This window comes from Pezoporus flaviventris, unplaced genomic scaffold, assembly GCF_033815535.1.
Source record: "Pezoporus flaviventris isolate CSIRO_AGI_PZ_B2104156 unplaced genomic scaffold, CSIRO_AGI_Pfla_v1 ptg000002l, whole genome shotgun sequence".
In the NCBI taxonomy this organism is placed as follows: Eukaryota; Metazoa; Chordata; class Aves; order Psittaciformes; family Psittacidae; genus Pezoporus; species Pezoporus flaviventris.
This window is the reverse complement of record NW_026892550.1, coordinates 5,555,689-5,579,367: the sequence shown is the minus strand read 5'-3', so window position 1 is coordinate 5,579,367 and position 23,679 is coordinate 5,555,689. Positions and strand designations below refer to the sequence as shown.

Here is a 23,679-nt window from a genome sequence, read left to right as displayed (position 1 = left end):
CAAAACCTTCTTACTCTTCCATGAGCAGAAACTCCTCATGACTAAATTGCTAATATTTTTCTTCTCCACATGTTCTATAACGTGTGTCTCCCATGCAGCCCTAGGGGAATTGTTTGTTCCCATTAATTCAACTTTTTAAGAAAGATGCTAAAGTTTCAGGTTGTGTAACTGTGCTGCTGTATGAAGTTACAGCATCCACAAGCAGAGTCAGGAGGGGACTAGTTATAGTCCTGCCACCCTTGTACATCACAAAAACAGAAAGAAGGGGGAAATCATTTTTAGAGACTGTTCTTTTGGGCAAACAAGATTTATCATTGCTCCTGCAGAGCTAAACATACAGGCTTTGAGCTGATTCAGTATCTGCCTGTACACAAGTGACAAATACAGAACTTTATTCATGATCATTCTCAGCTGTCTATTCTTACACCTTGGTCTCTCTTTCTGATAAATAATAGCTATTCACATACATATATATTTACCTATATGTATATGCCTTTTCTTAACCTGTGCTCTTGGTCATTCCCAGTAAATCTTACCCTGTTCTCCTGAACCCTGTCCTTTTTTTTTTATCACAACAGTAACACAATTAGCCAGTCCCAGTATCTTGGATGTTATCACTGATTCATTCTTCTAGACTCATGCAATGGGCTTCTGACTCCATTAAATAAAACTCTAAAAATCTATTTCTGCCATTCTCAGCTGCCAAATTCCTTGTTTTAAGCAGCAGAACATCACACCAGCTACTGTGATGTTCCTTCTTCAGCCTTGTCCTAAATCTACTTGTCCTGCAAGTAACAAAGTCCCTTTTAGTGTTTTAACCGTATTTCCACTTTATTCACTTCTCCCCACTCTGTGCTGTGTTAAGCAGTGATCAGAATAAACAGAGATCAGAATGTTATAACATGATAAGTACCAAATTAAAACTCATAACATTGTCAGAATTAGATCAATGTAAATAACAAGTAGTAAAAAAAAAAATAAAAAATCACAATTCTATATGCATATGTGCTTTTAAGCACTCCTATTGTGCAGAATGAACTATCAATTACTCTAAGATAAGAATACATGTAAAAGCAAGCAACCACAATGAAAGCAAAGACCTTGAAAGAAAAGGAACGAGATAATATCAACTTTTCTCTTCACTGAAGCTAACGTTTTCTCTCTGGAGATCTCCCACAGAGGAGGCAGAGCTTCCGTATCAGGGCATTTTTATTTAAAAAATGTTATGAAAAGATTATTTTGACAATTTTCAAATTGATAATTTCTGGTTTTCTGCTTCAAAATGGTCTCATTTTAAACTAAGCTTAACAGAGTGAAAATAAATTTCACGCTCTGATCATGGAGTGGGAGAAGCTCTTACATTAAGGGTACTGGGGCACATCCCCAACAGAACATTACAACTCAAATAAAATCTTTCCTTCTCCCTTACTCCTCTTCACCAAGCATGGGTGGTACAGACGCTAACACAAGGGCACCCCAAAACTGGAAGTACAGACCAGAACTGGGACTACACAGCAGCTGCACAACAGCCCTCAAAGGCGATGCCACTGGTGTGCCCAAGTGACATCTGGGTGAAGGCTGGAAAGTCCTGACTCCCCAGTTGCCCTGGGGAATCATTCACGAGGTAAGCAGATAGAATTTATAGCTTCTTTCTATAATGCAGTCAAACACGGTGGGTTATTATTCTCTTCAAGATCCCTGCCAGCTAAAAAGCATCAAAGCATCATTTCTGAGATTTCAATATTTCCTCTTGATAGCACATGTTTTGATGCTATAAATATTTTTGTGGGATTGGGAGAAAAGCTCAAGCCTTCACCTCTAAGCCTCTTCACTACTTGGTCTCTCCTCGTCTCTTACATCTAATACTCTGTCACAGCAGAAAACTTGTTTCCCTCACTAAAGATAACAGATTCTGTCGCTTCTCCTGCAAACACTTTCATGCTTCCTCACAGCCTGCTCTCTAAATCATGGTAAAAACCTCCCCACAAGGAACTGTCTTGTCTTCCATCAAATCCTCTTCTATGCTTTACCTCTGCCATGAATCCTACAAAGCCCTGCTGCCTGGCAGAGCCTGGGAGGAACCTGGCAGGGACTGCTCCTGGCATGCAAATGGGCTCCTTATACCAATATGTCACTGGCTCACACCTCTCACTGAGTCTGCCCCTTGTCATCCCATCATAACCCCAGGCTGCCATAGCTGGAGGGCAGGGGATGTGTTTGCACTTGTTGGCACAGCACCACAAGGCTGGAGTGTTGATTGAAGCCTTTGGGCAGATGTGATGAATAACGTCTAACTACCTAAAGCCGGTCACATTGACGCACATTGATGCATGAGCTATTCATACAGCAAGCCTCTTATTCTTTTCCTTCCAATTGTAAGCTCTTGGGAAGTGTCAGAATGACCAGATTAAGAAATGAAGCCTTCCTTTGTTCCCTGAACAGGTCTCACATACCTTGGTAGCAGCAAATAACTGCAATTGCTCCTCCTTCCATTTTCCTCACCATCAATTTTAGGGCTAATTTCCTTGTCAGTAACTTTGATTTTCTGCAGTCGAAAGATGGCTCATCTGAGATCATTCTAGGCCCTAAAAGTCTTAAGTTTCAGTGCAACACCGAGGCTGGGCTCACATCCAAGTCTGATTTTTTTCCCCACAGCTCTTAGGGAGACCTGCCCTGTCAGAACTACTTACTGCTTTTTGGATGAGATGCTAAACTGAAGTCAAACCTTTCAGCATCTCTCTGGGAGTGGAAAAGCATTTAAAAATCCCATGGCAATATTCAGGAAGGGTTAGCATTAGCTGAGCTATCCTTAGCTTGCACTGTCCCTATCCACCCTCCTGCACACACATCTTTAGGGAAATAATCTGTGTTCCAAGCTGTGCCTGAGCTATTTCTAGGTATGTAACAGTTGCAATTTTAACCGGTTTGCTAAATCCACAGGGATGTCTTGAGTACTTTGCAGCAACTATAAAAATATGCACACATATGAATGGCCTTTGAACTGGAGGGGAGTAACACCGCTGTCCTTCAAAGCTTCCCGTCCTAGCATGAGACTTAGAAATCCAGGAGTCTCTTCCAACATGGGCTGCCTAGAAAAGTAAAGAGAAGATCTCTTAGCTGAGAAGCTGTGCTCTCTTAGCTAGTTTCCTTGCAAAAGCTGCTACGAAAAATAGCAACAGAGGAAACTAAAGGAAATGAGATTGCTAAAATTGGAAGCTTATCAATGTCCCTTTTCCCTCCACAGGTGTTTATTATCCCATGTCTACATAAGGACACCCAGTCAAGGGGCTTCAGATCTAGGAATCAACTCCTTTGCAACTAGGAGACTGATCCAGGATGACTTTTATGACACCAATACTTGGATCTAATTGATAATCAACAGTTCTGACATTAAGAGCTCTATGATTTAATGGCTTAAAGATGGATGTATTTTATGTTTGAAAACAGCATCTTTAACCTGAGTTCCTGTTTGCAAGATATTTGCAGGCTGACAGATATGGCTTCTCCTTTTTACATGTTTATTCTTCTTTCTCTAATGTAGTGCTATGAATTGCAAGGTGGTTACTGCAGTACTATCCTGATGTTGCACTGTGAATGCAGTTTCCAGCTTAGAGTTTATCCAAGTCTGCCTTCAAAATGCCTTCTGAATGAATTCCTTACCTGTGATCCAGGATGTTTTTAGGCAGTGGCCAGTGACAAATGAGCAATTAATACTCCTTAAGTATATAGTGGTCACAATCTTGGGTTTTCCAGCATCTCAGCCAAGAGGGCTCCTTCATCCTGTTGGAGCGCGTCCAGAGGAGGGCCATGAAGATGCTCAGAGGGCTGGAGCACCTCTCCTATGAAGGCAGGCTGACAGAGCTGGGACCGTTCAGCCTGGAAAAAGGCTCAAGGGGGACCTTATTGCAGCCTTCCAATACTTAAAGGGGGCCTGCAAGAAAGATTTTGACAGACTTTTTAGCAGGGCCTATTGTGCTTGGACAAGGGGTACACAGGGTAAATTTAGCTTAGATATAAAGAAGAAATTTTTTTCAGTAAGGGTGCTGAAGCTCTGGAACAGGTTGCCCAGAGAGGTGGCAGATGCCCCATCCTTGGAAACATTCAAAGCCAGATTGGATGGGCCTCTGAGCAACTTGATCTAGTTGAAGATGCCCCTGCTCATTGCAGGGGGCTTGGAATTAGATGACCTTTGAAGGTCCCTTCCAATCTAAACTCTTGTATGATTCTGTGAACTACAAATTGTTGCTCAAGGGATGCAGACATCAGGGACATCATGAAGAACGTGATGCCATTACACAACGTTATTGTATAGGGTACTCCCTAGACATGTCCCATTACCACAACTTACTGCTTTTAGTAACCTCAGCAAATCAGGTACCCAGAACTGCCAGGAAGCCATAAACGTATCTGATAGGTGAATTTGCCTGCCAAAACTCAGCACTGCCTGTATGGGAATTGGACAGGTACTTATACAATTTTAATATCCTGAAATAGTGCTTATGCTTAAAAGCAGGAGCAGGTTATTTACAGTGCGGCCAAGTTTTCAAGGTGAGGAGGAAGAGATGTCATAGAAGGTATTGTACTGGGTGCTTAGAGAATGTGCACAGGATCTGTCTTTCAGCTCACCTCCTCCCTTTCTTATTTTGCCTCTGCTCCTTTCATATACTCCTCTTTCCTCTTATACAATTTCTGCTGTAATTATTTATTCTCTCCACCTCTGTCTCTTAGTTCTTTGTCCCCCACTGCTCACCCTTTGTTCTCTCAGCCTTTGATGTTCTCCTGCAATTCAATGCTCAGCTGCAATGTGTGAACACTGGCCCTGGTTTGGGCCCTCAGCTATCTTGAGAGTAGTTTAGCAACCTTCCAAGGAAATAGTTGCTTGTGCACCTCTGCACCACCTTATCCCTCTGCCAAAATGCTATTGTTCTCTAGAAAGATGGCTGGGGCAAACATATTGGCTTCCCATCTCCTTCTAGCTGATAGTCTGGCATACAATGCCAGAATGGATCATAGAGTGCTCTGTAAAGGGCAACATGGAGTGTGACTGAAGGACTGCATGCTTGTCACATCAGCTCAGCTGGCTTTCTGATCCAACACAGCCAGCTCCAAGCAGCACAGACTGAGAACAAAGATGTAGATGAATGTAAACCAGAGAGACACTTGTGAGAACTTCAAACATGCATGGATGTGCCTCAGAATACTGCAGAGACACTCAGTGGCAGAGGCTCCCTGAGTTCAGTCAGTAAATCAGTATGGGCACTGGGACTGTGCTGAATCACTGTGCATCAGCTCTTTGGGGACAGTAAGACAGGCAGGGGAGGGCTGGGAGAAAAACCTGCCCAATCCAGCTCTCCATAAATTAAGAGCTGGCTGCAAGTGGAACCATCAGGAATTAGCAGGGTGCCATAGGAGTGCTGAAAAGACCCTCACTAAGAGGTTTCCACCTTCTCCACACAGACCCGTTTGGCCTTGGACTTTCTGCTTATTTTTAGGGATATAAAGACAAAGCAGTAACCACCTGGCTATTCTGCTTCATTGCCTCTGGATGAGAAATCTGCCACAGGGAGGACTGCCCTGTCCCTAGGAACGTGGGCGGCCCACAGTATGGTCCTGCATTAAATGCTATGCTTGAATATGTGATAATGCACAAACTCCTTCTTATCTCCATATCTAAAAAAAAAAGAACAAGGCAGAGCTCTCAATTGCATAAGTACTTTTCTTTTGGCAAGGAAGCTTCTCTGGGCAAGCATCCTGCATTTTTATCCTAGAGAGCAGCATCCTCTCCTCAGAAAGCAGGTATCTTTAACTTAGTTTCCTACTACATTCTGGAAATTCCATCAGGAGGGAGAAAAAAGTGATTATGTGAATGTTAAAAGATCCAGTTGCTCAAAGCATAAATTCCTGTACTGTCTATGCTAATGGTGTACTTGTGATATGCTGATTTTGCTAACATGAGCAGCCACCTTTCAAGAGTTACTCTCTAATCTAATATGACCCTGAATCACTGTGGGGCAAGGGGTTCACATCTAGGGCATGTGGTTGTTATATGGGAAAATCTTTAAATAAGCAATTCGAAATAAGTACTCTTCAAGATTAAAAAAATCCCATTCCTGTGGATTTAGGTCAACTTCACAATATAGTTGAGGCAAAGAAAGGTTTTCAAGTAACATTAGATGAATTATCCTTTGACAAACAGGTTCCAGGGCTCTCTACAGTGTTTGAAAAGGCATGCATTATACATGGCAGATAGTTGTGGCTACAGCATGCTGGCTTGTTAAAGCTGAATTAAACTTTTACTGTGATCCTCACTTAAACCTCTCCTATTGCTATTTTTTTCATACACTGTCCTAGAATAGAAGTTAATTTAGGGAAAATACTTTACACAGAATTGATGCACTGGTGTGAGAACAAAACAAGCCTACCATTCCTCATTGGCTCCAGTGGGGTTTTTGTGCCCAAAACACTCCCATTTGGCTCAGCTGTTTTTGCATTTAAACTTGAATGGGTTTGAGTCAAAACCAAAGCACGTCTGTTCAGCAATTTTAAAGCTGAAAAACATTTTGAAAAACATTTTTCCCTTGATGTGCACAATTTGACTCACTGCGCTGTTGTACTGACGTTACTGGAGGGGCTTCATGCATGATTTAGAAGACAGATCAGCAACACAACACACCCAAGATGGTGAGTGGGCACACAGCATGCCATCGGGCTGGTGCAGGGCCAGGAGCTTCTTTAGGGGGGCATTTCTGAGAGGCAGTAGCTGTCAACTCCCAGTTCAAATTGAGTTCTGAGCTCAGCAACAGAGGCAAACCACCTCCCATTAGCTAACCAGCTGCAGAACCGTGTTTCCTTGAGAGGCAGAATTGCCTGGTTCCAGCCAGAAATACATACGCTCTTTTTGAGGAGAGAAAAATGAAGCACTTCCACATCAGAAGTGTAGCCCTCTTTAACCTGAACGCCAGGAGTGTCTCTCCTTATTAGTATCACTTAGACCTGCAAAGCTGCTTTTCTGCACTAGGCTTGCTGAAAAAGAAATAAAGAAAAGCATATGCATATTCTGAAATCTAAATCTCTGAAAGAGAGGAAAATATCTGCTGGTTTACTATCAATTGTTTTATTAGTCGGACTGTTTCTACTTAATCAATTGTTTTATATACTGGAGAAAGTGTCAGATGGATTTGTTTTTAAAGGCTGTAATTAAGCACAGTCAGGAGTCATTAGATTATTCACAAAGCCTGCTGTTCCCCATTAACTAATAGCAACTACCAAAACAAGGGAGGGAGGTGGTATGGACTAGGCCCAGCTCCAAGTGTAAAAGTATTTTAAAGGGCAAAGGTACACACTATACTTAGAGATCATATCTTCATGCTATAGAATACTGTACCTACCAATTAATTCCTTCCAAGCTCGAGTTGAAAATTGCCTCCATCTGAAAACTGAAGTTAACAGAGGATTAAACTGTCACTGTTTGGAATAAAAAAATGGGCTTTGAAGATTGATTATGCCATGAATCACCTTTTATCTTGGGATCAGCCATTTAGATCTGATGCAGGTTCTGCTTTTTTGCTAGCACTTTTTATCTAGGTGGAAAAGAAAATGGATGTTGTGGTATGGGATGTTTCTGGGTTTTCTATCTACTAACCTGTATTAAACTGCAAATGTCACTGGAGAAAAGGAGAAGAGTATAAAGGTAGAAGAAAAGGAAACTCGCCAGAATAAACATGGTCTTAAGACGCCATCTTGATCTGAGACAAAAAAATGTTAAAGAAATACCTTTATTGCACCGGCAATAAAAAAAAAGCCACGAGAAAATGTTTGGCCACTGTTCATGTCACACCATATTATGTTGGCATTTCCATTTGAGGCGCAGACTTGTCAGTTTTGGCGTAGCTGTGAACTGCAGATGCTTTTAAAATGAGGGATAGAGGAAAATAGGTTCTTATTCAAAATAGAACCTGTGCTGAATGTCTATTCCAGGTCTAAAAAGGTCTGAGAGTTGCTAGCCATACAGACAATTTCCCAGCTGCACTAACACCAAAGGAGGGAGAGAACATACTGAGGTGTTCTCTGTCCTTTCTCTTTCAAGCTGGTTTTCAAATCTCAGAACAGAAATATTTCCTCTCTTTCTAGCGACCAGCTGTTCAGCAAGAGGTGGGAAACGGAGGCAGCAACAGAGAAGCAGAACAGAAATCTGCTCGTATTGGCATGGCTGAACTTATTAACTCATCCCTTGGCAGACAGCGTGTAAAACACAAGACAATTCACAGAGGATTTTCCCACCTGTGTATTTGTGAGTACATAAAAGAAAATGAGTTATAATCCCTTTTTGCTGCCTCTCCAATGCTAGATATTAAACCAAGTGTGACTGGTGAGGGGCAACCTTCATCCTGAGTAACAAACTTGCAGTGGTTGGGGTTCATCATGTGTGCCACCTTTTACTGGTTATCCCCTCCTTCATGAGTCAGTGTGGACATTGTGGAAAGGGAACTGAACTGAGGACAGATTACATAGGATGGCAAGCTGCAGGCTTTGACAGGCCAGCAGCAGCCACTCACACAATAGAGAGCAAAAGACATACTGCACAGCAAACCACCCACCCAGTGCTGTGCTGCTGAGGAGCATCTCAATACAACCACATCATCAAAATCCTCCAGCCTCCCTCAAAGGTACATCTACTGATGACAGCCCCAGACTAAAGCCTGGAAATCCTTCACCATGTGTGCTTTTACTTTGCTTCATTTTAGTGCTTTGCATTCATGTGTGGGGCTAACATCCCATAAGATTTTCATATAAGCATTGTTCCTCTTCTACTCTTATGAAGAATGTGATGCACGGGGAGCTTTTATTAGTGACACTTCTGTGTCAGAGACAGCAGGCCAAAACCTTGCTCTTCCTTTTGGAGGGATGAGTAATAAATTAAGATGATCTTTGATATCTAGAAGAGTTGTGTCTTCACTTTGTGAGCTACTCCCCCAAAATGCATCTCCACTGGCAGTTATGACAGACAAAGGATGCTCTCAGACACCTAAGTGGCCTTCCCTGCAATTGTATCTTGCTTGGCAGCATCAGCTTCCACATCATTCTTAATCCTCCATCCATCACTGTCTGTAAATTGTCTTCCTCCTTTAAGTCTGATCTCTAGTTATGGACAGCAAAGACAGGAGGTATAGTGCCATGTGGGATTGCTGCTCTCCACTAGCCATACTTGTGAACTGCAGCATGCATATCAGCTAAGTATATCATGATTTCAGAAGTGTTTATGGACTCAAACTGGATGGCTGCTGAGGCTTGTACTTGGTGCATTTCTTCGTATGCATCTGCTGAGTTGGGGTTTGAAAGGGACTCTAAACTTTTCTGGAATTATCATACATATTCTTACCCTTTCTGTGTATCTATTCTCCAGCTGGCAAACGAGGCTGAGAAGCTGTCAACTCTCTCAAGTTGAAAGGCTTTATTTGCCCTTGTGGTAAAAAGCTTCATAGTGCCTTGGGACAGTACTGTTAAGTCCAGCCAAGATCCCAGAGCAATGTTTACAGTTCCCAGGCCATGGAGCAGCTCGGAACTCATGACTGAGACCCTGAGTATGAGTATGGGAAGCCAGTGTAGGAAGCAGAAATCAGTTTGATATGCATGTGGGTGTTTTGAGTTGTTAAGGACACACACTCCAGTGTTCTGTAGCAGTTGTGTTTCCTGAGGACTTGTGGCATTGTGACAAGCATACAGTACCCCTACAGATCTGAGAGCCTGTTTCAGAATGCTTTCCTCTACCTTCAGATCTCTTTACCAGCCAACACGGGAAATATCTCTGGGTACCTTTCCAGAAGCCTTTGAACTGATGCACTCCTGCAGCAAAACTCAAATGATACCTCATGTCCTTTTCACCTTGGTATTTGCACTGCATAAAGTATGTGCCCTACCTTTGGATGCCCAATGGCTTATTGTCTATTTACCAAAGCAGGAAGTACTTAAGAAGGAACAAAACTCAGTTAAGTCTGAGAGATCAATAGTATCTCACAAATACTACTCGCTCAGGCTTCTTAACAACAATTACTGATAATATAACCGTTAAGCTCTCCAGGTAGGTTTCCCTTCTGAAGTTACAACAGGGAGCTGAGATGTAACCTTTCTTCACATTTCCAAAAGTCATCAGGCTGCCATTGAAACAACAGAATAAAACCACCAGCCCTTGTTCTATTCCTGTTCCTATTTAAAGGTGATAAACAGTTGATTTTACATAAGATCTCATCAGCATTCCTTAGTCAGCATGATTGTTCTGGACTTCCTGGCAAACTGAGCAAGTAAGGTTATTTAGGATGGATGGAAAGAGAAAGTAGACAACATGCTGCCACCTTTTGGTTACAGAAATGAGAACAGGTGTTATCTGAACAGAACCATCCAGTGGAAATTAAGACATTTACACTTATCTTCTGTAGTAGAACAACCTGGAAGTCCATATAATGTGAGATGCATCCCCTCATGTTCTAAATGGTTGCTATGAGCTTGGCTCACCTATTTCACATTTGTTCAGTCTTGTTTGGGCTAATTAATTATTATCAATCAATAATTAATAATTCTCTTATGATAATTAATAAATTTCTCATTTAAAACATAGAGGGTTGTGTTCACTCACCTAGAACTAATGCTTTGCATCACTAAACTGATTTGAGGAACATAGCTGCAGAAATAGAAGATACAAGATCTCATTAATTTAGTAGCTTGTAATTTACTCCCTGTCATAACTCCTGTTGGTCTGATCATGTGCACACACATAGTGAAGTTAATGACACTTTCATTATTAGGTTTGTTATCAGTATGGTCAGTACATTAAAACTTTTATCCTTAACTGTCTGAGAGAGATTTTCTGTGCTGGCTGACTGCCGAGGACCTGAAGGGTATTTTGTTTGCTTGTTTATTAAAACATGGGTTCAGCTGTCAGTGAGAATGAAACATTGACGAATGCTCATCTTCATAAAAGAAACACAAGACTGTTCTGGTAAAAAGTGTGATGCAGAGCCTCAAAATCTAACAGAGGAGCTGTCTGCATCTGGGATGTGTTTCTCACTGCTCCTATGAGTCACTGCACAAATTTGGGCCAAGCAACAAGCCTCTGAAAATCTCAGTGCAAATATGTTCTGTAAACACTTCTGGGAGCTGGTGAGCTCAAGTCCATGAATGCTCTGTCACTCTCAGCTCCTGCGTGCCAGAGGCTCTTCACATTTACTGCACCTACAGATTCAGTGAGTGTGCTCCACCCTAGGGCACAAAAATCCATCAAACACTTGATCTTCTGTTTCTCAGTGCTGGCACTGAGTTCTCAATCTCTCCTCTTGGCATGGGTAATGTGAAGGGTGATTCTGTCTGACTGAAATGCAGGAAGGACAGAAATTCTTCCAACCACTGAAGCAGTGCTGGTAGGCCTGTAATGCCCTATACCAGTGACACACTGGTCCTTGAGAACCTGAAGCCCCTGATGGTCTGCAAGACTGAGCTCTGGGACTACTTTCTAGGGTGCTGAGGGTCCCTCAGGAGCACCAAGACAGTATCCTAAGGGTTTCCAGTCATGAGATCATCTTACAGGACACGGCTCATGCAACCCATGCTTCTGTATACTAGTGCACATCCCACCTGGAACAGCCCCAGCCACCCAACCATGAGCAAAGCTGTTGCAGCAGACCTGAACCAGGCCCTTATTGCCACAGCACGCTGTTGTTACACTCCACACATGGGTGCTTATGCAAAATGTCCCTGTCTCAGGATAGACTTGCAGACCTTTAATATATTAATGGTGCCACCTACACTGCTGCACCATGCTCCAAAAACTGGGAGTTAGAGAGCACACTTGCATCTCGAAGAGTTCCAAAAGTATCTAAAGGACCACAGACATGAGAAAACCACTAGGAACTATCCTGTTTATGCACTGAGCACTCGCTGACAGTCCCAGCAGAGACACTTAGCACCTTCACAGACACTGTCATACATACATACAGCTTTGTCACCCATGAGGAAAAGGAAGAGAGGAACTGATTTTATCTTGGTCTTTTTAAGGAGGGAAGTGTTACACTGATTATGGTGCAGTGCACTTCTTAACCTTTCACGGTGGAGGGCATCCTGTTGTCTTTCACAGGTGAGGATCACACTACCAGCAGTCCAGGTCAGTGGTGGGAAACAGCAAGACATCCTTCCAGAGGTAAATCAGGCTTCCTTTCCCTACCAGTAAATTCCCCTAAGCCTCTTTGCAACCAGAATACCTTCTCTCCATCTCAGCACTCTTCTTCCACACACCTCACGAACTGTTTTAGGATTTTATCCATTTAACCTACCCACTCAGCACCAGCACAGACATACAGTTGTCCAAAGCAGTCACTGGAGCCACGTCAGGTTAGAGAGGCAGGGAAATACCTGGATCACGAGGCCTCTCAGGGATGAGTTTGTCATTCTCTTCCATCATTTTTAAGGAAGCATATCCAGCTTGTTGGTATAAGAGCTGTATATAGCTGCTCAGTGCACAGAATGGACCACGGCATGGAGATGAGTCAGGATTGTGCAATGAATCAGATCTTGCCCAGAGGATCCTGGCTCTTTTGTTGCAGAAAGTAAATGCAATGACTGAAGGAAGAAAAGAAATAAGTGGCTGCTGGCATTTGTATGCTGCTCAGAAGGACTGGATGCTATTTCTGTCTTTTGCACAGACTATTAGTCACTTAAAAACCCATTTTTCAGGGGTGGCCATTAACTAAGTGCAGCGTTTTGCTGAAAACCTAAATTCTAACCTTGTGTTTTTAAGGCTAAAAATGTAGCTGCAATGTAAAGTAATGAGCTGTAATGTTACCACTCCATACTTTATGAGGATGTTAGTAAATACATTGAATGCTGTTTGTGAAACTCACAGTTCCTACACTGAAAAGTCCATAACAAAATTACTAAGTCTGTGTTTGGAGCAGGATTTGAACAATAAACAGTAAGGCACAGAGTCCCACATCAAGCATCGATATACTGAATAGCTTCTCATTAAGTGACTGCCATCCTTTCTGTGCACTAAATAGGCTCACGTCAATCAAATGCAAGGGGAGGCAAATAAAAGTTCTGCAAACAACACAAATTCTGGCATTTTCTAACTTCAGAATGCTTGACTTTGCAGCCTTTAAAGCCTTTATGTGATTTTTGTGTGGAAAGATACATTATGTAAAACAAAGCATTAAGTACCATAAAAGGAATCCCTGTAGCTTAGAAGTGCATTAAGACTGACATTTTTGAGACTTTACCCTGATTATTGTGGATTAGCTTAAACCTATATACTTACCAGAGCAGATTATTAGAATTGTTAAAAGGTCCATAGCATTTTGAAGTAGTTGAACTAAGCTACTGTCAAACAGTATGGAGGCAGTGCAACTCTGTATAAACAGGCTTACTAATATGAAAGACATTTCAAGTGTAAATTAATGTATTTTGCTATTTTAGCTAATTATTCCCTTTAGAAAACTACACTGATGAAATTATGAGTATAGCTAACATATTTGAGCGTCTATGTCCCATGCTTCAGTGCCTAAAGTTGGCACACTTGCCCTGGGTCTGCGGCACTGCAGTAAGTTGGTCTTACAGCTCCTTCTCTGTATTCATAAGGATACACGCTGTTTGAGCTGTCAGTAATAGATCCCGCCTCTTAAATTCAAGCTGTAGGAGGTAAAACACAATCCTAGTACATCAGCCAAGAGTATAGGATCACCCTTGTAAATTAGTTACTAGAACACCAAGGATTTTCATGTTTATGGTTTTACACAGAAAACCTCTTTCTATATCCACGTTCATCTGTCCCTGTGCTTCACAGAGCTGCCAGAAATATGCTTTCCCAATACCTTTAACTGAATTTACACAAACACACAACAATCCTGTAATCTCTGAATGTGTGACTGATTTGCCTTCCTCTGGGCTTCCTCCCTGGATTCCTACAAGCTCTTCTGAAAGGCTGATTCTGAATTCAGTTTTGGAAAGGTTTGTATGTGAACCATCAGGATCTCTAGCATTTAATCTGTGAACATTCTAACAGTCAGAAAAACAAACAGCAAATGTCAATAAAACAAATAAACTTAAATCCACCATTGTTTTCATGTTCATCACCACCCCATGCTTGGCTGGGATCAATTTTCCCTTTGCTTGCTCATTCCCTGCCATGTTGTCGAACATGCAAAGAACTGGTTTATCCCCACCCCACCAGCATCAGCTTTTTACCATGTTATTCCCCCAGTTACTGTGCAAAGCTTAGGTGTAGCCTGTAGGTTAGGACTGTGCTCTTTCTGTTTCAGTTTCAAGGCTTGCATGTGAAGTGGTAGGATTAGAGAGAGCCCTTTACAAGGTATCTAGCAGCTGTGCGTTTGGCAGTTTGCAAAGATGTGGGGTACCTCATTCAGTGGTAGAGTTATTTTCCTTGTTATGTATCACTTGATATGTAATTCAGATCCAATCACACTCCCACATGTCAGTGTACAATCTATTCCATTTAGTCACAGTAAATTACACACTCATCATTATCCTATGAAACAGCATAGTACCAGTGAGTCAATTATACCTGACAGTCAGATTGCTCTGTGTTCAGTGTCTTCCTATTATGCCTGAGCTTCTTGCCATTAAATTCCTGTTGATTTAAAACCAGTAGGATTTGAAGAGATTTTAAGAAATAATGTGAAAATTGCTATCATTAACTTTTCCCAAAACATTTACTGAAATTAAAAAAAAAAAAAAAAACTTTTTTTTTGTTTCATTTCCTTTGTTTTTCTCTTCTCTCTGTTGTGCTTCTCACTCCCCTTCTCCATCAGTTTGAAAAACTCCATAATATCACCTTTGAAAATGGGTTTGAGAGCTGCAGATCAAAACATCTTCTTTGTAAGTGTCAATTTCAGACCATCTTTCCTCAAGTTAACTTGTATCACACAGCAGTAAAGCAGATTAAGCTGCCCCTAATAAATACAACTGAAAACTGGGAAGAATCCAAGACTATTTTTAACTTCAAACTTAGTTTAGCCCAGTTAAATTTCAGAAGAGGAAAAAGAGAGTTAAAAACACCAATCAGATGCTGTAGAACTCAGTTAAAGACAGGCCTCATCTTCTCTTACCTGGTCCTAAGCATTCAATTTCATCCACCCTTAGTCCTCAACTGCCTCTTTGTTAAACAGGGTAACACATGTATCAACTTCATGAAACTATGAAATCTTTTTTACCAGGATTGAGTCAGTAAAACCCAATGGCAATTAAAACTATACCAACAGATGAAAACAGCACATGTAAACCACATTCACACCTTCTGAAGCTCCCTGTAAATGTGCCCATCAGGACACCACATCAGTTAGTAGAATACAACAAAAATCTTGCTAAAGTTATCATAGTAATTTCTTTTAAAAGCAAGAAAATTCTCAGTGTATCACAGTGAAACAGATAATTCTAATCCAAAATCCATTGAAAAGTAAAATTGCTTAAAAAGTTAATTTACTGGGTCTATAATGGATATGCAATATTAGTTTGTCTGAGTGTAGCAAGATCTCAATAATTCATACACAATCACATACTGAATACTGTAAGTCTGACTGCAAAAAGTGCAACTTTGTAAGTTGTTACTATGGTTCTGGAGGAAATCCAACCATGCTGAAAAAGCTTCTAAGGAGAGGTAATATGTTTTATTACATGAAATCAGACCAAATACAAGGACTGTAAGCTTGAAAGCTTGTTTATTTCACCAATTATAGCTGATAAAATAGAAGAAATGTCTTCCTACAAGCTTAACTTTTCTTATAGATCACCAAAGTACTACTTTAAAAGCACTGACAAAAACCACTTCATTATGGTTGATAAACATTAACAAACAAATGGACATCTGAAATGACATAATAAAACACGGCCATTTGGAACTCCACCAATAAAGCCAAAAATAACTTAGAACTCACACAGAACAGAAGATTTGTAGTAATTTTCACTGTTCTCTACATAGCTCTAAAGCTAGTGATTTTCCTCTACTTATTTGGATCTTCCTCATAGCAATGAAAAGAGCAAAAATAAGACATTTTAAAGCTCCAATGTAAAAACATAAAAATAGGTGGAAAAAAAAATCACTGGCATGAAAAAACTTGGAAAGCTTTTTAGTTCATTTTATCTTTCAGTTACTACAGTTCAAGTTCATGGTGTCCCTTAAACCATAACAGAAGCTTTGATTTCAGGCAGACTCTGCAGTTTTGCATATCTTACCATGCTCTTTGGAGGAGCACACTGTGATCTGTGGTTTTCAAAATGACTCCTGTTCTCAAAGCAATATCTGAAGTAATGTTAGAGATCTTAATCACCAGGCACTGACATTTGCTGTTTATTCAGACCAGCTGGAAAGCATATATGCATTTGACATTTATTGTGGGTGAATTTGGACAACTTTATGATTCATGATTTGCAGCAAATGATTTCCTTTACATCACACTTACCGATGGCCTCTACAGCCTGAACTCCTGGTGGTCCAGTTTCTGACATGTTCCCATTCCTGCTGACCTGTGTTTGTACATCCAAGCCTTGTGTGTCAGTGTGCTGGTACTCAGCTCCTGATTTCGCTGTCCTTGGAAAAGGAGGACACGCTATTCCCCTGGAATCCTGGCCAGCAAGCTGCACAAATTCAGAAGTAAATACCAACAAATAAAGAAAACAATCAGAACATAAGCAAATACAGCTGTTAAGTAATCTCTCTTTCAATTATGAGAGTGAGCAATACCTCAGCAGTAACTCTGGAAAGCTCACTGGATCAGTAACTAAGATTAATAGCAGAAAATTTTATCTGTGGAAGTTATCAACTTCTAAATTCAAGTCCTTCTATCTTGTGTCACTACCGGTGTTGATACTGACCAGGAGCCATAGCAAGCAGATAAGGACTGTGAAATCCAGGCTCTCCAGTGACTCTTAAATATGGGAAGACTTTCAGGCCCAAATGCCTACATCTCCAAAATCCCACCTAGAACATCCAGCCACATCATACATGAAATCATAGAATTCTGGGTTAGAAGGGGCCTCCAGCATCATCTTGGTCTAACTTTCCCAGGCAAAGCTTTTCCTAGACTAGATGTCCCAGCACCCTGTCCAGCTGACTATTAAGTGTCCAATGTTGGAGAATCCACCACTTTCCTGGGGAGATTATTCCAATGGCTGATTGTTCTGAGAAAAATTTTCTCTTGTATCCAGTTGTAATGTCCCCAGGAATAATGTGTGCCATCACCCCTCATCTTTTTCGTGTGACTAATCGTAAAAAGGGAGTCTCCATCTTCTTTGTAGCCACTCTTTAAATACTGAAACAGTATAACACAGAGTCTCTCAACAGTGGAATAAGGTACATACGGTACAATATGGCTCTATGATACAACGTTAAGGTACCATAATCCCTGTCTGGATATTTTAGTATGCCCTTTCTATGCATCCTGGGCTTTTAAATCTCCAAGTGCTCAGTGTGGGATCTATGCCAAAAAGATTTACAAATTTTCAGTCCTCTTCTACTTTAATTTATACAGTGACAAAGAAACGGGGGTTTTTGAGAAAGCCTGAGCTGGGGCACCAGCCTGTCAGATGGTGTGAAACTTGGCTGGATGGCCAGGCTCAACCAGTAAAAACGAACACTTGACATGTAAGTAGTGTAGAACACAGTGTGCAGCATCTTGATCTGAGGCCCAGAGGATGACACAAAATGTACCCAGAGCAGATTTATGGAGACCAAATTAAGGAGTGGCTGACATGAGGACTAGCAGGACTTAATCCAGAGAGATCTCAGTCAATTTGAGGATTAGGGCAACAGATACCTCAGATTTAACAGAGGATGACCCCAGGCATCGGGACACGCAGGAAACTGGCTGGGCATCAGCCCATGAAAAGGACATGTAGATGAGGCCTTCAGCTTAGTGGTGACTTTGGCAGTGCTGGGGTAATGGTTGGACTTGATGATCTTAAAGGTCTTTTCCAGCCCAGATGATTCTATGATTCTATGGTAGTATCAGGCTGTGCATGAGCCCATCTAAGTCAGCAGTGCTCCCTCACTGCAAGTAAAGCAGACTTCACCCTAGGTTCACTGAGAGGCGTGACAGGTAGTATATTATTTATCCCATAGTTATTACAACAGAGCAAAACTTTCCACAGAGGCTGAAAAAATCTAGTTTAACTAAATGTTTATCGAATATTCATAGAAAAAAAAAAAGTAGCTTTTCCCAGCATAATGCAGCTGGGAGATTAAGGCAGCAATCCTTGCCAGAGCAGGGAGTTTCTGGAGTAGTTTTCTGCCTTCAGTAGCAGGGTAAAACAATGAACAAGTTGCAAAGTGGAGTTTAATAGTTCATTAAAAGACTGACATAATACTGTTGCACATGACGGCAGGTAGTGCTATAGATCTCATCCAGTCCTACAATCCTGAGTTCTGCATGCATAGACAGTGAAAAAAAAATGAAAGAAGATAAAGAACAGTTTCTGAAACAATAAAAGAAAGAAAAGAGGACGGAAATACAAGGGTGTTGGCAAACAAAGTCCCTGGAGGTAATGAAGAATCTTCTCTGAAAACTTGGTGACTTCCTTGTCAAAGATCACAGCACTGTCTCAGTGTGCCCTAATACCTCTGCCTATAACACCCTTCATTTTGCAGCACAGTTTCATTGTGATGGCTGCTTTCAGAAGCACCACTGCTTTTAGCAAAACAGCAATACCACATTTTATACAGTGTGTGCCATGGGATTTCAAGCAACACATGATCCTGAATTATTTCTGTGAATCCTTTATCTACAAAGCAAAGCCCTTCTACTGTTTGGTCATATCATCCTAAGCAGAGATGATTTGAAGCCCCACACATGCACAAATATATGGCTTTGAAAGAATGAGTTCATTTGCGGTCAGCACTTTGTGTTTCAGGTCCTAGTGGCTTTTTAAAACCCCTAATGGGTTTTAATTTTGCACATGGTTTTGTCTGATTAATGTTATTTGTACTGCTCACACTATGTTCTTGTTTATTAAAAAGCAATTGAGAAGGTAATTGAGCTCTGCACTCATGGGTTTTAAATAACTACCTAAATGCCTTCTTTTGTTAAAATAATACAATAAAAGACTTAATAAAATCAAGATTGAAAGGCAGCATATGAGGTGTCAAAGGTAACTGCTGCTACCTTAGTGGAAGCAGCAGCAATGGCTATAGGAGATGTCCAGAAAAAGCTGAAGGAATACTCTCCAGCCAGGCCAACCAGCCCCAAGAACAAACACCCATTTGATGACCTTTGAGGTCAAACCTGGGAAGCAAATAAGACTCAAATGAAATCTGGAAGTCCCATTAACCACCGCAGAGGCCCTGCACCTTCTTCAAAGCAGAAGAATGCTAATGAAGCCAGGGCAAACATAAGGAAGATGTAGTACCACCATGCCAATTAGCTGGTGCTGAGTAACACACAGAGATTGGAGAGAGTAGCAGGGCAGTTTCCAAGGATAGCTGTTTCCTCAAGGATGGAACCTGTCACATAGGTATGCTGCTCTGCAGAGACTTCAAGGAAATTGTTTCTTCAGTGCTGATAACCTTCCATTGTCAGGTCCCATTAGCCACTGGTAGACATCAGAGCCCAAGAATGGCAGCACATGAAATGAAACTGCTTTAGAGCAAGACAGAAGGGAAATTACTAGTTTGACAGAAAGGACATCACTCTTCATGGGCCTTTATCATCTTAGGTTTCAAATCACTACAACATTTTGAAGTTCATTTGGGGGAAAAAATAGTCACAGAATCGTATGGTTGAAGTTGCAAGAGGGTATGACGGCAATGCAAGCATAAGCGTAATCTTGGACACAGGTAACCAGATGCAATAATTACTGGCTATCAAACCAATTCACAAGAGAAGATGTATCCAGGACACCTCTCATGGCTTTTATCTTTATTTATCTTTATTTCTGCCTGAATAGAGTTCTATTGGTTTCAAGAGCCTTTGCCTGCCAGGGAAAGTAGCTGGCTGTGTCACAGCTGACACAAGAGGTTACCACAAACAAGCTTCCCATTTGACTTGAGGAAGTCACATAATCTGGTTTTGTTTGAGTAAATTCCCAGTATTTCCTTTCAGATCCCATCACTACAGCAAAGTTTTAAGACGGGTCAAATAAACCACCATACAAAGTTATACACCCATACAACATGAAAATGCATAAACTCATAACAAGCAGCATTGTACGGACTGAATCTGTATAAAAATGTGTTGACAGATACTAAAACTGACAATAAATACCATTTTATAAAATATCTATTCTTAATGATAATTTAAACGTGTATGTAAAGGTAGTGAAATGGATTTTTCTTAAAATTACGCACACCTTAGACCCACTGGCAAACTTCTGGCACTACTTAAAATACAGGGTATAAGCCTGTTCATAGTAATAGTGACTCCATTAGTGCCCCTGACAGCTCTAAAGGTTTAATCATGCAGACAACTTGTATGCCAACCTGACATTGCAGGATAAAATTTGTCCTCTTATTATGCTTCGAAAACCTATGAAACTGAACTTTAAAACATACTGAAATACTGAATGGACTAAAAAGTTGCAGTATTTAGCACTCCAGTTACAAGCATGAAAGTGAAAATAACACTGCAGAAAAGCTCAGCTATTCAACCTTAATGGAAATGTTGGGAGGGCAGGAAGGTGCATTATACAGTAATACACAATCTACTGCTTTGTTTACCTTCTTGGGCTGACCTTGTCCTCATGGCTTGAATCACAGCCTAAAGCCTTGTTGGCTCGGAAACTGCCATACAGTTGCAGGACGAGATGCCAGTGGGAGTTAGCACTGCTAATGCTATAGCTGTGTTAATTGCACATGCCTCAGCGCTTCCTAAAACACAATAAATCAGCTTCTTGTTTGTTCACTGAGCTCAATGCCAACACCAACCTGAAATGTCCGCCTACCACTGCAACACTCCTTCACTTGGGTGCCCAGCTAAGATGCAAGGCTGCTTTGCACAGAAGCTGGAAAACTCCAGGCTCTACCCCTGTAACATATTTTCAACATGTAATAAGACAAACTGCAGGTTGGGAAATTCCTGGAGCACCGGCTTTAGTGTGAGATAAAGTCATATCTCTCTTAAAACAATTATAAAATGGATTCAGAAAGATGAATCTTTACCTAAGTCTGGGTTTTATTCAAATAACTTCAGAACTGGACAAGTGAATCCAGGGTGTCTCCTCCCAGTCTGTCTTGTAGAATGTGGTAACTCTTGATACTCAATTTCATATTCAACTTGATATTTTACACCACCAACTTTGAAAAAGGGACCTGCAACTTAGAGGAGAAAACATCTGCAGACAGTTAACTGTAATGCAACATCATGTGGGATATAAAACACCTCCAGTGAGATCAATTATTCCCTTTCTAGCTCCAGGAATCCCTATGGAATGAACACTTTTCTATTTGCCATATTACTCTGAAAATCACTACTCAAGCTAAGCAAAATTCAGACTAAAAAAAAAAAAAAATCATAAAATAAAGCTTTATTATATTCAAACAGACAGTTAAGGTACTTATTAGTAACTAGAGAGGACAAAAGCATGCTCTTACAGCCAGCTGGCACTTTGTCTTCATCTCCACAGCTCCTGCATGCCCATTCAGTTAACAGCTGATAGGGACAAATTTGCAGGTGATAGGCCTGGAGCCAAAGTGGCTATGCAAAACCTTATATTCCAGATAGGCATCACAGAATAGGCTCTCTTTTCAAGTCACACTTCAGATAAGAAAATAGAAGTGATTACAGTAGCTCAGACCAGAAAGCCATGCAGCTCAGTGCTTTAACACTTGACAGAGTCCAAAAATAGATGCCTTGAGGAAAGCATAGGAACAAAGAAAGTATGTAGGAATACTCCCTTTGCTTCCCAAGCATTGGGCATTGCCCAAGAAAGCCAGTACCTAACCCCACACACAGTCACTCTTTCAAAACACATTCAGTCCACTTGAACTGGCACAGCGAGGCTGTACAACCGCACACTGTGCATTGACTTATGCAGTACCACTTACCAGGTCTGATGCTCAAAACATGTTCATGCCATCTCATTGAACCAGGTTAATTCTCTGTGTTAGCTACCGCTCGAAGACAACCAGCTGTGCAAACCTTTGCATGTTCTCTGATTTACTTCCTCCAACCCACCTTTAAAAGGAGTTGGTTACTTTTCTCCTCTCATTCAAAGGTAAGAACATTGCTTGCTTTCCTTGCTTAACTGATTTTTTTGTTGTAATTACACTATTGCATGGATTATACATGATCAAAAGTAGCTGACAGCAGAAAACAGTTTAAGGTGAGCTATTAAGCTATTCCACACCAAAAGGTTTGGGGAATTTTGTCACAATTGTACCACTTTGCACTTCATTTTCAGAATGCTGTCTCACAGCAGAGACTGTACTCTATGTAGGGTACAGGAACACATGTTCTCTACCTCAGGTAATACAAAGCTTGCTCTCCTGCCATGAAACAAACAGTTCCAGTGAACTCAATGGGGTTTTGCACTTTTTGCAGTCAAGAATGTACCTAAGTCTTACCAATATGGTACCTATTTTAATCAGCTGGGTATAATGGAGATTATTATAGTGACATGTTAATTGCATGTCTGAACTAATACCAACCCTTTACAGCTGTTTTTAAACCTTTTTCTTCATTTCCGATTCTGCTTTCTAGTTAATCATTCATCCCATCTCTTATTTACAATGTTTTTCTATACACCCTAACAGATAAATAGTTACTCATGGATAAATAATTATTCCCATAACTATGTACTGAACTAACATACTGAGACAGAGGTCAACTGCAATTCTGGATGGAACAATTTATGTACTAGACAAACCATCTCAACTTTGATTTTGCTACTCTAAAATGTCAGCTGTCTGTATATAGAGTTTTCTCTTAAAATCATAGACTCATAGAACAGTTAGGGTTGGAAAGGACCTGAAGATCATCCAGTTCCATGCGCAGGGACACCTCCCACTAAACCATGTCACCCAAGGCTCCATTCAACCTGGCCTTGAACACTGCCAGGGATGGAGCATTCACAACATCCCTGGGCAACCCATTCCAGTGCCTCACCACCCTTACAGTAAAGAACTTCTTCCTTATATCCAATCTAAACTTCCCCTGTTTAAGTTTTAACCCATTACCTATCACTACAGTTCCTGATGAAGAGTCCCTCCCCAGCAAATCACATTTGAGTACACATTGATAGTACCAAGAAAATGTGTATGCAAATGCACACACATTTTAAATTATAGTTGTGGGGAAAAAAAAACCAACAATGTTATTTATTCACATAAAAACTACACTTCTACACGGATAAAAGTCAGTGTTTCACAGCACCCAGCAGCTGCAGACACTAAGTTTTGGATATTAGTAAAAATTGGGAACAAGAATGTAACATTCCACAATGCCATATTGAGGAGATTGAAAGCACCTCCACAGCAACCGCTTTGCTCTCCCACAGAAATCAGATTGTAGAGAAAACGTTTACATTCAAAAACTTGAGTGGGTTGAATCTGCTCTGCACTGGAACTCCTGTGCTTTAATTCCACTTAGACACTAAAGTGAACCATCTATGGCACACTTGAAAAACTCGGGAGTCTTCTGGGATTTCGGCAATAGATGAATGTTTTATATTCGAATCGCAATGAGCAGAATCAGG

The 23,679-nt window shown here is 41.0% G+C and overlaps 1 long non-coding RNA gene across 1 annotated transcript; it reads right to left on the bottom strand.

The window, feature by feature from the left end:
• Nucleotides 1–5,686: 5,686 nt before the first annotated feature.
• On the bottom strand, nucleotides 5,687–22,547 carry LOC133276467 (uncharacterized). Its single transcript, XR_009745881.1, has 5 exons — nucleotides 19,399–22,547; nucleotides 16,458–17,306; nucleotides 13,854–14,037; nucleotides 10,631–12,606; nucleotides 5,687–7,023 (listed from the first exon to the last, which is right to left on the bottom strand). It is a non-coding gene; the product is annotated as an uncharacterized LOC133276467 (long non-coding RNA).
• Between the last annotated feature and the right edge of the window lie 1,132 nt (nucleotides 22,548–23,679).